The 14,079-nt window shown below is 42.9% G+C and overlaps 1 pseudogene; it reads left to right on the top strand.

The window, feature by feature from the left end:
* Positions 1-10,859: 10,859 nt before the first annotated feature.
* On the top strand, positions 10,860-13,240 carry LOC144505606 (protocadherin-10 pseudogene; annotated as a pseudogene).
* The last annotated feature ends 839 nt before the right edge of the window (positions 13,241-14,079 follow it).

Raw genomic sequence — 14,079 nt, 5'->3', positions numbered from 1 at the left:
CATTTTTGGAACAGTGATCAAAATTCTATAAGTTTCAAGATAGTTGTAGAACAGTACACCAATAGTCCCAGAGTGAAAGAACTAAACTGGGGAAAGGCTAACTACAACAGTATTAGGTAGGAGCTAGCAAATGTAGACTGGGGGTGGCTGTTTGAGGGTAAATCCACCTTCGATATGTGGAATCTTTTAAATGTCAGTTGCCAACAATTGAGAACAAATGTGTCCCTGTAAAAATGATGGCAAGATTCGGGAACCCTGGATGACAACAGATTGGGAGCTTGATGAAAAATAAGAATGAGGCATACATAAATTTCAGGAAACTGGAAAACGGAAAAGGCTCTTCAGGAATAGAAAGATGACAGGAAAGTGCTTAAACAGGCACTTAGAAAAGCAAGGACGAAATGTCATTGGCAGGTAGGATTAAGGAGAATCCCAAAGGTTTTTATGCGTATATAAGGAGGAAGAGGGTAGCTAAGGAAAGGGTAGGGAATTTCTGTGTGAAGACAGATGAGGTGGGTGAGATCTTTAACGAGTACTTTGCATCAGTATTCTCAAAGGAGAAGGATTTGGTGGATGGTAAGTGTAGAAAGGAGGACGTTGACATTCTAGGACATGTTGAGATAAAAAGGGAGGAGCTTTTGGAGGTTTTGAAAAACATTAAGGTGGACAAGTCACCAGGGCCAGATGGGTTCTATCCCAGAATGCTGAGAGAGGGGAGGGAAGAAATTGCTGAGGCCTTGACCAAAATCTTTGTGTCCTCTTTAGCCACAGCGGGGTACCAGAGGATTGGCCAGTAGCTAAAATTTCCCTCTGTTTAAGAAGGGTAGAAGAGGCAATCTAAGAAATTACAGGTGTGTAAGCCTTCCATCAGTGGTGGAGAAATTATTGGAGAAGATTCTTAGGGACAGGATGTACTCACATCTGGAAGGGAATAGGCTTATTAGCGATAGGCAGCATGGCTTTGCGAAAGGGAGGTAGCATCTCACAAACTTGATTGAGTTCATTGAGGAAGCGACAAGAAAAAAATTGACCAGGGCAGGGCAGTGGATGTTGTATACGCGGACTTTAATAAAGTATTCGTTAAAGTTCCTCGTGACAGGCAGAAGGAAAGTGAAGTGATATGGGATCCGAGGTGAGATGGGAAGATGGATACAAAACTGTCTTGGGCATAGAAAGCAGAGAGTAGCAGTGGAAGTGTACTTTTCTAACTGGAGGACTGTGACAAGCGGTGTTCCACAAGGATCTTCTGGGGCCATTGTTGTTTGTAATATATATATATAAGTGATTTGGAGGAAAATGTAGATGGTTTGCTGAGCAAATCTGTAGATGATCCAAAAACGGGGGGAGTAGCCCATAGTGAGGAGGATTGTCATAGGATATAGCAGGATACAAATCGGCTGGAGACCTGGGCCGAAATATGGCAGATGGAATTTAATTCGGACAAATGGGAGGTGATGTGATTCGGAAGTTCGACTGAAGAAGAAAGGTGATAGAGCCCTTAGAAATATTGGAATATGGAGGGATGAAGGTGTGCACATCCACAATTCCCTGAAGGTGACAACTCAAGTGGACAAGGTGGTCAAGAAGGCATATGGCGTGCTGGCCTTCATTGGTCGGGTGTTGAGTATAGGAATTGGAAAATCATGTTGCAGCTTTATAAGACTTTGATAAGGCCGCATTTGGAGTATTGTGTACAATTTTGGTCGCCACACTATCGGAAGGATGTTGGTGCATTAGAAAGGGTGCAGAAGAAATTTACCAGGATGTTGCGTGGTTTGGAGGATATCGAGAATGAAGAAAGGTTAAAGTCACAGAGTCATAGAGGTTTGCAGCACGGAAGCATGCTCTTGAGCCCAACTTGTCCTTGCCGCCCAGTTTTTACCATTAAGCGAGTCCCAATTGCGCGCTTTTGGCCCGTATCCCTCAATACCAACTTGACTCATGCAACTGTTTAAATGTTTTTTAAAAGACGAAATTGTACCCGCCTCTACTACTACCTCGGGCAGCTCATTCCAGACACTCACCACCCTCTGCGTGAAAGAAATGCCGTTCTGGACCCCGATATATCGCTCCCCTCTCACCGTAAATCTATGGCCTCTCGTTTCAGACTCCCCTATCTTTGTGAAAAGATGTTGGCTATTTACCTCATCTCTGTCCATCATTATTTTATAGTCCTCTAGGTTACCCCTAAGCCTCCTACGCTCCAAGCAAAAAAGTCCCCGTCTATCCAGCCTCCCCTTACGACTCAACAACCTGTCATTGTTTTCATTGGAGCTTCAGAGGATGAGGGGGACCTGATGTTTACAATATTAAGACAGGCTTGGATAGAATGGAAAGTCAGAGTCTTTATGCCGGGGTTGAAGCGTCAATTAATCGGGACATATTTTTAAAGTGAGAAGGGGGAAGTTAAAAAGAAGCGTAAGGGGAAATCTTTTCACACGGAGGGTGGTGAACGCCTGGAATGCGCTGCTGGAGGAGGTGGCGGAAGCAGATTCGATAACAACGTTCAAGAGGCATCTGGGAATTTACATGAATAGGCAGGGAATAGGGGAATATGGACCACGTAGAGGCAAGAAATTATTGGACTGAAGCGGCATCTATGTCGACACAGACTTGTTGGCCCGAATGGCCTGTTCCTGTGCTGTACTGTTCTTGGTTATTTCACGACTGGATGTAGCTGGCCTGGAAAGCTTTGTTCTGCTCCATTGGTTGCATGATCGCTTATATCTGTCTGAACAGTGCGACTTCTGCTGTTTGTTATGCATGTATGCGTTTCCTGTAGTTTCACCTGATTTGTAGGCACATGTGGAGCTGTTCCATACACAATCTGCTACTCTCCTTTGGGCTCTCGTTAGTGCTGACTTCATGCCAATGAGAGAGTTACGGATACGTTGGGTTATGAGGTTACATATAATGGAATAAAATTTTGCTTCTACTAATCTCCCACGGCGCATTATATATGTCCAATTTTGAACTGCGAGATCTCTTCTGAATCTACCCTATCTTGCAGGAGATAAGTGCCACACCTCACGTTTCAGGTTTCTGCAGTGGCCTCTCCGACCAGCATTATCATAGGCATATGCACCTTCAACAGAGCTCAGCAGATCGCCTTACCGTTCTTTCGTTTTGTGCTCAGTCTGGAGGTATGTCCTTGAAACCTGAGGCCGTTTTGTTGTTTGCGATGCTGCTGAGCATTCTTATTGATAGACATTGAATTGCTGAGTCAAAGTACATATTTTGCCCTTGCTGCATTCCGTGTTTCTGCTCAGTGGTGTTCAACATGCTGGAGCATTGTTTCGTCAGCTGAGGGAGGACGATGTGCGATCCAGCAAGAAGTTTCCTTGCCCATGATTAACCGAATGCCATGAGTCTTCAGGGGTCCAAATTCAATGTTGAAGAATCCCAAGGCCAGCTCCTCCCGATTATACACTGTCACATCTAGTGCGGCTGCCCTGCCACTGTCGCTCTGTTTATCTCTCGCTTTCTCTCTATCTGCCTGTTTGTTTATCTACCAAACTGCTCACCTATTCACTCACTCACTCACTTTCTCAAACACGCACACACACAGAAGAGCAATGTTCATCGTTGATGGGAATGAACCGAATGAAACGTCGAAAGATGGCATCTCACAAAATATGACACAGTGTCTGGAAAGGCTCAGTAAACCAAGGTCCACCACACTACGAAAACAAAAAGGGACGGTCAATAGGGAATTAAAGGTGCTATATTTAAATGCCCGCAGTGTCCGGAACAAGATAGATGAGCTTGTGGCCCAGATTGTGACTGGCAGGTATGATGTGGTAGGCATCACAGAGACGTGGTTGCAGGGGGTTCAGGACTGGCAGTTAAACATCCAGGGATTCACAACCTATCGAAAAGACAGAGGGGTGGGTAGAGGGGGCGGGGTTGCCTTGTTAATTAGAAATGAAATTAAATCAATAGCACTAAACGACATAGGGTCAGACGATGTGGAGTCTGTGTGGGTAGAGTTGAGGAACCACAAAGGCAAAAAAACCATAATGGGAGTTATGTACAGGCCTCCTGACAGTGGTCAGGACCAGGGGCACAAAATGCACCACGAAATAGAAAGGGCATGTCAGAAAGGCAAGGTCACAGTGATCATGGGGGATTTCAATATGCAGGTGGACTGGGTAAATAATGTTGCCAGTGGACCCAAAGAAAGGGAATTCATTGAATGTTTACAGGATGGCTTTTTGGAACAGCTTGTGATGGAGCCCACGAGGGAACAGGCTATTCTGGACTTAGTGTTATGTAATGAGCCAGACGTGATAAAAGATCTTAAAGTAAGGGAACACTTAGGAAGCAGTGATCATAATATGGTAGAATTCAGTCTGCAATTTGAAAGAAGGAAGGCAGAATCAGATGTGAAGGTTCTACAGTTAAATAAAGGTAATTACAGGCGCATGAGGGAGGAACTGACAAAAATCGACTGGAAGCAGAGCCTAGTGGGAAAGACAGTAGAACAGCAATGGCAGGAGTTTCTGGGAGTAATTGAGGACACAGTGCAGAGGTTCATCCCAAACAAAAGAAAGGTTATCAGAGGGGGGATTAGGCAGCCATGGCTGACAAAGGAAGTCAGGGAATGCATCAAGGCAAAAGAGAGAGCCTATAATGTGGCAAAGAGTAGTGGGAAGTCAGAAGATTGGGAAGGCTATAAAAACAAACAGAGGATAACAAAGAGAGAAATAAGGAAGGAGAGGATCAAATATGAAGGTAGGCTAGCCAGTAACATTAGGAATGATAGTAAAAGTTTCTTTAAATACATTAAAAACAAACGGGAGGCAAAAGTAGACATTGGGCCGCTCCAAAATGACGCTGGTAATCTAGTGATGGGAGACAAGGAAATAGCTGAGGAACTTAATAAGTACTTTGCGTCAGTCTTCACAGTAGAAGACATGAGTAATATCCCAACAATTCAGGAAAGTCAGGGGGCAGAGTTGAATATGGTTGCCATCACAAAGGAGAAAGTGCTAGAGAAACTAAAAGGTCTGAAAATTGATAAATCTCCGGGCCCAGATGGGCTACATCCTAGAGTTCTAAAGGAGATAGCTGAAGAAATAGTGGAGGCGTTAGTTATGATCTTTCAAAAGTCACTGGAGTCAGGGAAAGTCCCAGAGGATTGGAAAATCGCTGTTGTAACCCCACTGTTCAAGAAGGGAACAAGAAAAAAGATGGAAAATTATAGGCCAATTAGCCTAACCTCAGTTGTTGGCAAAATTCTAGAATCCATCGTTAAGGATGAGATTTCTAAATTCTTGGAAGTGCAGGGTCGGATTAAGACAAGTCAGCATGGATTTAGTAAGGGGAGGTCGTGCCTGACAAACCTGTTAGAGTTCTTTGAAGAGATAACAAATAGGTTAGACCAAGGAGAGCCAATGGATGTTATCTATCTTGACTTCCAAAAGGCCTTTGACAAGGTGCCTCACGGGAGACTGCTGAGTAAAATAAGGGCCCATGGTATTCGAGGCAAGGTACTAACATGGATTGACGATTGGCTGTCAGACAGAAGGCAGAGAGTTGGGATAAAAGGTTCTTTCTCAGAATGGCAACCGGTGACAAGTGGTGTCCCGCAGGGTTCAGTGTTGGGGCCACAGCTGTTCTCTTTATATATTAACGATCTAGATGACGGGACTGGGAGCATTCTGGCCAAGTTTGCCGATGATACAAAGATAGGTGGAGGGGCAGGTAGTATTGAGGAGGTGGGGAGGCTGCAGAAAGATTTAGACAGTTTAGGAGAGTGGTCCAAGAAGTGGCTGATGAAATTCAACGTGGGCAAGTGCGAGGTCGTACACTTTGGAAAAAAGAATAGAGGCATGGACTATTTTCTAAACGGTGACAAAATTCATAACGCTAAAGTGCAAAGGGACTTGGGAGTCCTAGTCCAGGATTCTCTAAAGGTAAACTTGCAGGTTGAGTCCGTAATTAAGAAAGCAAATGTAATGTTGTCATTTATCTCAAGAGGCTTGGAATACAAAAGCAGGGATGTACTTCTGAGGCTTTATAAAGCACTGGTTAGGCCCCATTTGGAGTACTGTGAGCAATTTTGGGCCCCACACCTCAGGAAGGACATACTGGCACTGGAGCGGGTCCAGCGGAGATTCACACGGATGATCCCAGGAATGGTAGGCCTGACATACGATGAACGTCTGAGGATCGTGGGATTATATTCATTGGAGTTTAGGAGGTTGAGGGGAGATCTGATAGAAACTTACAAGATAATGAACGGCTTAGATAGGATGGACGTAGGGAAGTTGTTTCCATTAACAGGGGAGACTAGGACGCGGGGGCACAGCCTTAGAATAAAAGGGAGTCACTTTAGAACAGAGATGAGGAGAAATTTCTTCAGCCAGAGAGTGGTGGGTCTGTGGAATTCATTGCCACAGAGGGCTGTGGAGGCCGAGACGTTGAGCGTCTTCAAGACAGAAATTGATAAATTCTTGATTTCTCGAGGAATTAAGGGCTATGGGGAGAGAGCGGGTAAATGGAGTTGAAATCAACCATGATTGAATGGTGGAGTGGACTCGATGGGCCGAATGGCCTTACTTCCGCTCCTATGTCTTATGGTCTTATGGTCTAAAGATTGCTGCCAATTCATGGGGATACTGTCTGCCCACGCCATATAGCGTGGGGATACTGGGGTCTCCACTTACCTAAATATCGTTTGGGATAATGTTACAGTCAAGGATAAAGACGGGGTGAAATTCGGAAATGTGTTAAGGGGAGCTTTCTTCTTCAGTATGTTCAATGAGGAAACAGGCATGGCTGCAACTGTGGCTGCGAAATTCGGTGGGCCAAGTTGGTCAAGTGTCTTTTGTTGCAATCCCAGCTGGTTTTATTACTGGAGAAATCAGATCCCTGGGCGGAACCCGTCTTAACAGATCCGAGACCTATTTCTTTTTTTTGACGTGGATGAACAGATACACATGACTGCTGTCTGCGTGGTTTTCCTCCGCGTCCCCAGTTTCCTCGCAAAGTCCAAAGGTGTGCAGGTTAAGGGGATTGGCCATGCAAAATTGTCTCTTATTGTCCCAAGATGTGTAGGCCAGGGGTATTAGCGGGTTAAATGCATGTGGTTACGAGGATAGTGCGGGGGAGGACGGGGGTGGGGGGGGGGGGGGGGAGGTGGCTGCTGGGTGTTGGGCTTGGGTAAAATGCTCTGTTGGAGAGTCGGTACAGATTCAACACTCCCTTAGCGTTGGGTAAATACGTAGGGTTACGGGGATAGAGCCTGGGTGGGATTGTTGCCAGTGCAGGCTCGACGGGCGGAATTGCCTCTTCCTGAACAGTGGAGATTCTATGCTGATGAAGTCTTAACCAAACAACAAAATATTTATTAAACAGGAAAATATTAACTGTAGTGCACAACGCCTTAACACCGGTTATATTTTTGCAAATTTATACAGAATTGCAAGGGTAACACAAATTAAAGCAGTTAACTTATCCTCTCGTATTCTAATAAGTCCGAAGTCCATGTAAACCAATAGGCGATTTGTGGCCAGCCACCACACTCTAAAACCAAGTGATGCCACTCAATATATGTTCTCTGGATTTTTCATCAAACCCTACCTCATACTTATCACTCTTTGAGCCAACCGACCGCATTGCAACTATGCCGTTCACACGAGGGTTTCTAAATTCCACTCTCGAAGAACACATCTTCTCCAGCGCAAGGCTTTCTCTTGAAAGGATCCTCATCCAGGATTTCAACCTCTCATTTCGGCATTCATGTGTCCTGGATCGGAAAATAGAGTCAACCTTTCACACAATCTCTCAACCATGCCAATAGTACATCAATGTTTCACAGGCTTAGTTAATGTCTCACCAAAATTAGGGTCACCACTGATGCCTGGCTTCTCGCTGGCTGATGCCTCCAGGTCTTCATTTTGCAGCCCGGTATTTAACCTTGAGTCTCACTGTGCAATTTCTCTAGCGTCAGAGTACACCTTGTTCAGGTTTCAGTTCATTCACTCCCCGGCATTTCCTCTTTTCGTGCCCTGGTTTCCGGAATATTTGGCTAAGAATGATCACCATGTCATCAGATTTAGATTGGCAATGGAAAGGAATGGTATCAAGTGGAACATACACATTGTCAAAGGGTAACATGAATGCGACGGTATGAGATCTAGTCACGGTAAAATTGAACCAGAGACTGATAGGAAGAACCATAACGGGAAATAAGCGATTTTCCAGAAAGAAATGCTTCAGATACAAGCTCGGTTTATTCCTAAAAGATAGGAAAAGAAAATGTTTTGATGGAAGAGAAAATAGGTATATGATACCAGGTAAGTTAAAGGCTAGAATACTTAATGAATTATTTGTATTGGTGTTTACTCAGGAAGAGAAAACTGACAAACAATCTGTAGAAACATAGTTAGTAAAGACAACAGATAGGGCAAAAAGTGAAATGGAAGAGATATTGGAACAACTGGCAGTGCTTCCTATACATAGGACGTCTTGTCCATTTGACTTGGATCCAAGATTTGCTGAAGGAAGTAGAGATGATATAGTAGAAGAGCTTGACATAATCTTGCAATCTTCCCGAGGTAGGTGTCAGAGGAATGGAGAATGGAAAATGTGACACCCCGGTCAAAAAAAGTGAAACACATTCTCAACAACAGCAGGCCAGTTAATTTATCGTCACTAGTGGGAATAATTTTACAACTGAGAATCGGGGAATAATTCAATGGGCACTTGAGTTAATTAAGGATAGCCAGCACTGATTTGTAGTAGACAGTGCATACTTAACTTCTCAAATTGATTTTTCTGATAAAGTAACATGGAATGTTGCTGAAATTAATGCAATGGATGCTTGCTATACAGAATTTAGGAAGTGTTCGACAGAAAAGGCTGACAAGCAATACTTAGACTGTTCGACGGGTTGGTGTCCAATTGGACAAAAATTGTCTTAAGGACAATTAATATTTTCTCAGACTGTAAAATATGGATGTGTTTCCACGGCATTTGAAATACTGCATCTCTCACTACATATCAATAATTTGGATAATGAAATATCGTGTAGTATTCAAAATCTGCCGATATTCCAAGATTGGAGGCCTGACAAACGTCAGGGATGACGAGAATCGTCTGGAACTAGTCATGGTCAGACAAGCAGAACAGGGAAGCAAGTGGCAAATGGAATTAAATAGGGAAGTGTGAGACGTGATACTTTTTGGCAGACATGGCATGGAGAGACAAGATAAACTTACTGGCACAACATGAAAGTGGGTGCAGGAACAGCAAGCCCCGAATGTGCACGTGAATCGATTTTTCAAGGTGGCAGAGCATTTTGAGAGTGGTTACAAAGCAGACAGCAACTTGAGCTTCATCAATAGACGCGTTGAATGTCAAATGCAGGGAAGATATGCTGATTTTTCTACAATGCCCTGTTTCAAGCCCAAATGGAATGTTCTAGTTATCAGAGTTTAGGAGGGATGTGAGAGGGCCTATAATCGATTTACCAGAATGGTTTTAGTGATGGCGGATTTCAGTTGCTGGAAAAGTCGGAGTATTTCCCTTGGAGCAAAGGATATTGAGGGGAGATTTGATAGCTATGCATGAAGTTATGACAGGTTTGGATAAGATAGACAAGGGAAACTGTTCTCATTAGCTGATAGTAACGAATACAGGACACAGATTTTGGGCAAGTTATCAGGGTGTAGGTGGCAGGCTGCGAAGAAGAAGTTTATTTTATGCAGAGTGTGATAATGACTTGGCTGTGACTTTAACCGAGGCTGGTGGAGGGAGACGCAATCAATGGTTTCAAAAGGAAAGATCATGGGCACCAGAAATGCAGCAGCACTATTTCAGGGATAAGACTGATTGAATTCGGTGTGCCCAATGATCGATTTCTGTCATGTAACAGACTTTATGCTCGATGCAGCTAAATAATAATTGCATCTTTTGGTATTTTGAGTGTTTTAAAACAAAAAGAAATGCTACGTTAAATACGTATTTATAAACATTAAGTTTTTCACCATTGGTTTTCTCCACATTCAGGTTATCTCTCAAAATCTCTCAGTTGATCGGAGGAGAATTGCAAAAATGGCATTATAACATTGTTCTCCTAGCATCTGCAGGTGTGGGACAAGCAGTTTTCTAGTTTGGCATTTTGTTGTTTTTATGCGTTCTGATACAGGAATCCTCGCCAATGCGCTCACTCTATCTGTACCGGCAGCCAATTGACGAATTTCTCGCCCAATTAATTGATGCAGCAATGCATAACTGAAGACACGAGTCACAAGCAGCAAGCTTATGTTTCTGCCAGCATTGTGGTCATTCAGCTTTTATATGACGTCTCCAAATTGCATCTCGCAAGCCAAGATATAATGATTATTAGATGGGAACATCCATCTGTATGCAGCGGTGCTGAAATAAACAAAAGAACAAGGTGAAAAGGATGAATGTGAGTTTTCGATTACATGAATGTTTCCGGGTTTTGCTAGGCGACACTATTCCATACGTACCTAAAGATTTTAGTTGCATAAAGATCAATGCCGTTACTTGCTGTGTATGAAATAATACTGAGGCATTCAGTCTTTAAGAAACCTTTGGTGCAATTATTGGATGAGACTCTCTGTGTCGCTGTCTACCAATTAGGAGCTGGAACGTTGCGGGAACCTATCCTCTCCCCCATCAGAAAGCGCAGACCAGAAGAGAGAGAGACAGAGATGCTGTGTGTGCGTTACGCTCTGCTGCCATTTTCAGTGATAAGAGCCGGGTTTAATATTTTAATTTCTCGGTATAATTTGATTTTAAATTATTTGTGTCATAGTCATTCAGTTTACGTAAACGATTGGCAGAGATTTAGTTATTTTCACATCAAAGTACAGCCTAGAACAATGGCGAAAGCGAGCTGGGGCGGCACACATTTTATTTTCTTGCTTTGTCTGCTGGACCTGGTTTCAGGACAAATTCGCTACTCGATTCGCGAGGAACTGGAGAATGGGGCCTTCGTTGTGAATATCGCTGAGGATTTAAAACTGGAAGTTTGGGAATTATCATCTCGAAAAATAAGGCTGCTCTCCGATGTCAGGAAGCAATATATTGAGGTAAATCCGGAGAATGGGATTTTATTTATTAATGAAAGTATTGACAGAGAAGAGATTTGTAGACAAAGCTCAACTTGTTCCCTTTCTCTTCAAATAGAGCTGGATAATCCCATGGAGATGCATCGCGCTGTTTTGGAAATAGTAGATATAAATGATAATTCACCTAGTTTTGAAAAGTAAGTATTTTCATTGGAGATCAGTGAACTAATTGCACCTGGCACGCGCTTTCCTGTCGAGAGCGCGCATGATCCTGGGGGGCACAAATGCTATCAAAAGTTATCAGATCAGTCCAAACGAAGAGTTCGGCCTCAAAGTGCAGATTAGAAGCGATGGGGGTAAAAGTGCAGAGCTGATATTATAGATAACTTTAGACCGTGATAACAGTCCAGTTATGAACTCGTATTGACGGCCATGGACGGAGGGATACCTCAGAGATCTGGTACAACTCGGATTGCCATTGTTGTGCTGGACAGCAACGATAACGCACCTGTATTCGATCATGCAATATATCGGACTAGTGTGGCAGAAAACGCGGCTCTGGGTACATTAGTGCTAAAAATGAACGCTGCTGATTTGGATGAGGGAACAAATGCTGAATTGTCATATTCTTTTACCAGACACGTTCCTCGAAGGATTCGTGAAATGTTTAAATTAGATTCGGTAACCGGAGAGATTATGGTTCAAGGAACATTGGATTTCGAGTAATCAAGTGTTTATGAATTGGATGTACAGGCGGTGAATCATGCTCCCCCCATTATGGTCGGTCACGCGAAAGTTATGGTCGAACTAACTGATGTGAATGATAATGCACCCCAGGTAGAGGTCGCGTCAGCATCCAGTACAATCACTGAAGATGCCCAGCCTGGAACTGTGATTGCTGTAATCAGTGTGGCAGATTGGATTCAGCAGAAAATGGCCGAATTATTGTCAAATTCCTGTGAATATTCCATTTAAACTTCAAAAGTCTTTACGGAATGCCTACGAGTTGGTTACTCGTGATATCCTCGATCGTGAATCAGTCCCAAGATACAACATCAATATTTCAGCGAGGGACGGAGGATCACCCCCTCTGTCAACACGTAAAACCATCATGGTCTCTGTGTCTGATAAAAATGACAATGCACCGATTTTCGCTCAATCGTTATATAACGTGTATTTGATGGAAAACAACACTCCCGGTGCTTCCATATTTGCAGTTAAAGCTTTAGATTTTGACATGGGCCAGAATGGTGAGGTGGTCTATTTTATCTTGGAGAACAGGAGAGAACAAGCTCCTGGACACGTCACAATTAACTCTAAAAATGGCGACATTTATTCACTTCGCTCCTTTGACTATGAACAATTGAAGCAATTCCAGTTCCACGTCCAAGCAGGATGGTGGATTTCCTCTACTGAGCAGCACTGCCACGGTTAATTTTATTATCCTGGACCAAAATGACAATGCCCCAGTTATTGTTTCACCTGTAGTACGGAACAGTTCAGCATCAGTGGATATTACGCCGCAGTCTATATATCCAGGATACCTAGTTACCAAGGTAATCGCTACTGATGCCGATTCTGGACAAAATGCACGGCTCTCCTACCAACTGCTGGAGGCCACTGATCCCAGTCTGATAACTATGCATCTCCTCTGTGGAGAAATCAGAGCAACTCGACCTTTTGGAGACCAAGATATCATTACAGAGAGACTGGTGCTCTTGGTTCAGGATAATGGACAGCCGAGTCTCTCCAGTACGACCACAGTCTCCTTTGCAATCCTGTGTTATGTTACAGAGAAATCTTCTGAACGAACCTCTCAAGCCAAACATTCGAATATTTTTTCGGAGTTCAATCGCTATTTGATCATCATTTTAGGATCAACTTCATTTTTGTTTCTTATCATCATTATATTTCTAACCACCCTGAAGCTTAAACAAGGAAACAATACTGCTGAACCCTCCGGCGGTACAGTTTGTTGTAACAGACGGCGAAATTCTAATAACAGTTTTAATCGGAGACCTGCAGGAAAACAGTCTTTAAATTATTCTGGACCTGTTCAGGATGCAGGATTTGGTTATACTGTGTGTTTAACTCCAGAATCATCCAAGAGTGATTTTCTATTTTTAAAACACTGTCATCCAACTTTGCCTTTCAGTGAAGTGAATACCCGCAACGCCATAGGGATGATTTAATTGAGACAAGAATCTTTATGCTGACAGGTAATTCAATTTGCTGAAGTGTTAGTTTTTGTATTCCATCAGGGAGTACGTTTTGTATATTTGATTAGGTCCTCGTGTAGTTACTAGAACGCATGATATGCGAAAATGCTTCCTGCTGTTCTTCTCCTCCTATATGCCATGGTGCGGAATACTACTGATTTTTTGATAGCCGTATTCTTGTTAATGTTGCATATAACCAGGTTTCCACTTGTTTCAATTTCTGCGCAGATGGACTCTACATTAATATATATCTCTGTGATTCCTTCCCTTTGGTGTGCTTTCGCATGTACTGAGCAGTACAACGCGTAATTCCAGGACTTGGGCCTCTCAAAGTTGAATACAACGTTGCACTGACATAAAAGTTTTCTGTTAGATGCCAGGCTAAATTAAAATCATTGCCTTCCTCATTGCAGACAGTGAAATTGTTTAGTTGTTTAATATAAATACCCTTTTAAAATATGAAATGTCATATACAAATTATATACAGGAAATCGATCGATTATTCCCGGGTCCAATTATTTCTCATATCCATTGCTAATTTTACGCAATGCCTCTGAATTCTTGGGCGAGTTAATCAATTATGTTAATTGGATATGAAGAATCGTAATATTCTCACAATAATAACCCACAACTCCATAGGCCATGCCCTACTCTACCTGCAATTTTGTGAGATTACATTACTTTGTGATTGTGCAATGCAGTCCCTACTATCTTGTACGTAATTCAATTATTTTATTCTGACATTTGCCCGCTGTTGTTAAAATAAGGAGTTAAATTAACTCAAATCATTGCACAGTGGGCAATGAGACGAG

This window comes from Mustelus asterias, chromosome 16 (assembly GCF_964213995.1).
Source record: "Mustelus asterias chromosome 16, sMusAst1.hap1.1, whole genome shotgun sequence".
Taxonomy (NCBI): Eukaryota; Metazoa; Chordata; class Chondrichthyes; order Carcharhiniformes; family Triakidae; genus Mustelus; species Mustelus asterias.
This window is presented reverse-complemented; position numbering and strand designations above follow the sequence as displayed.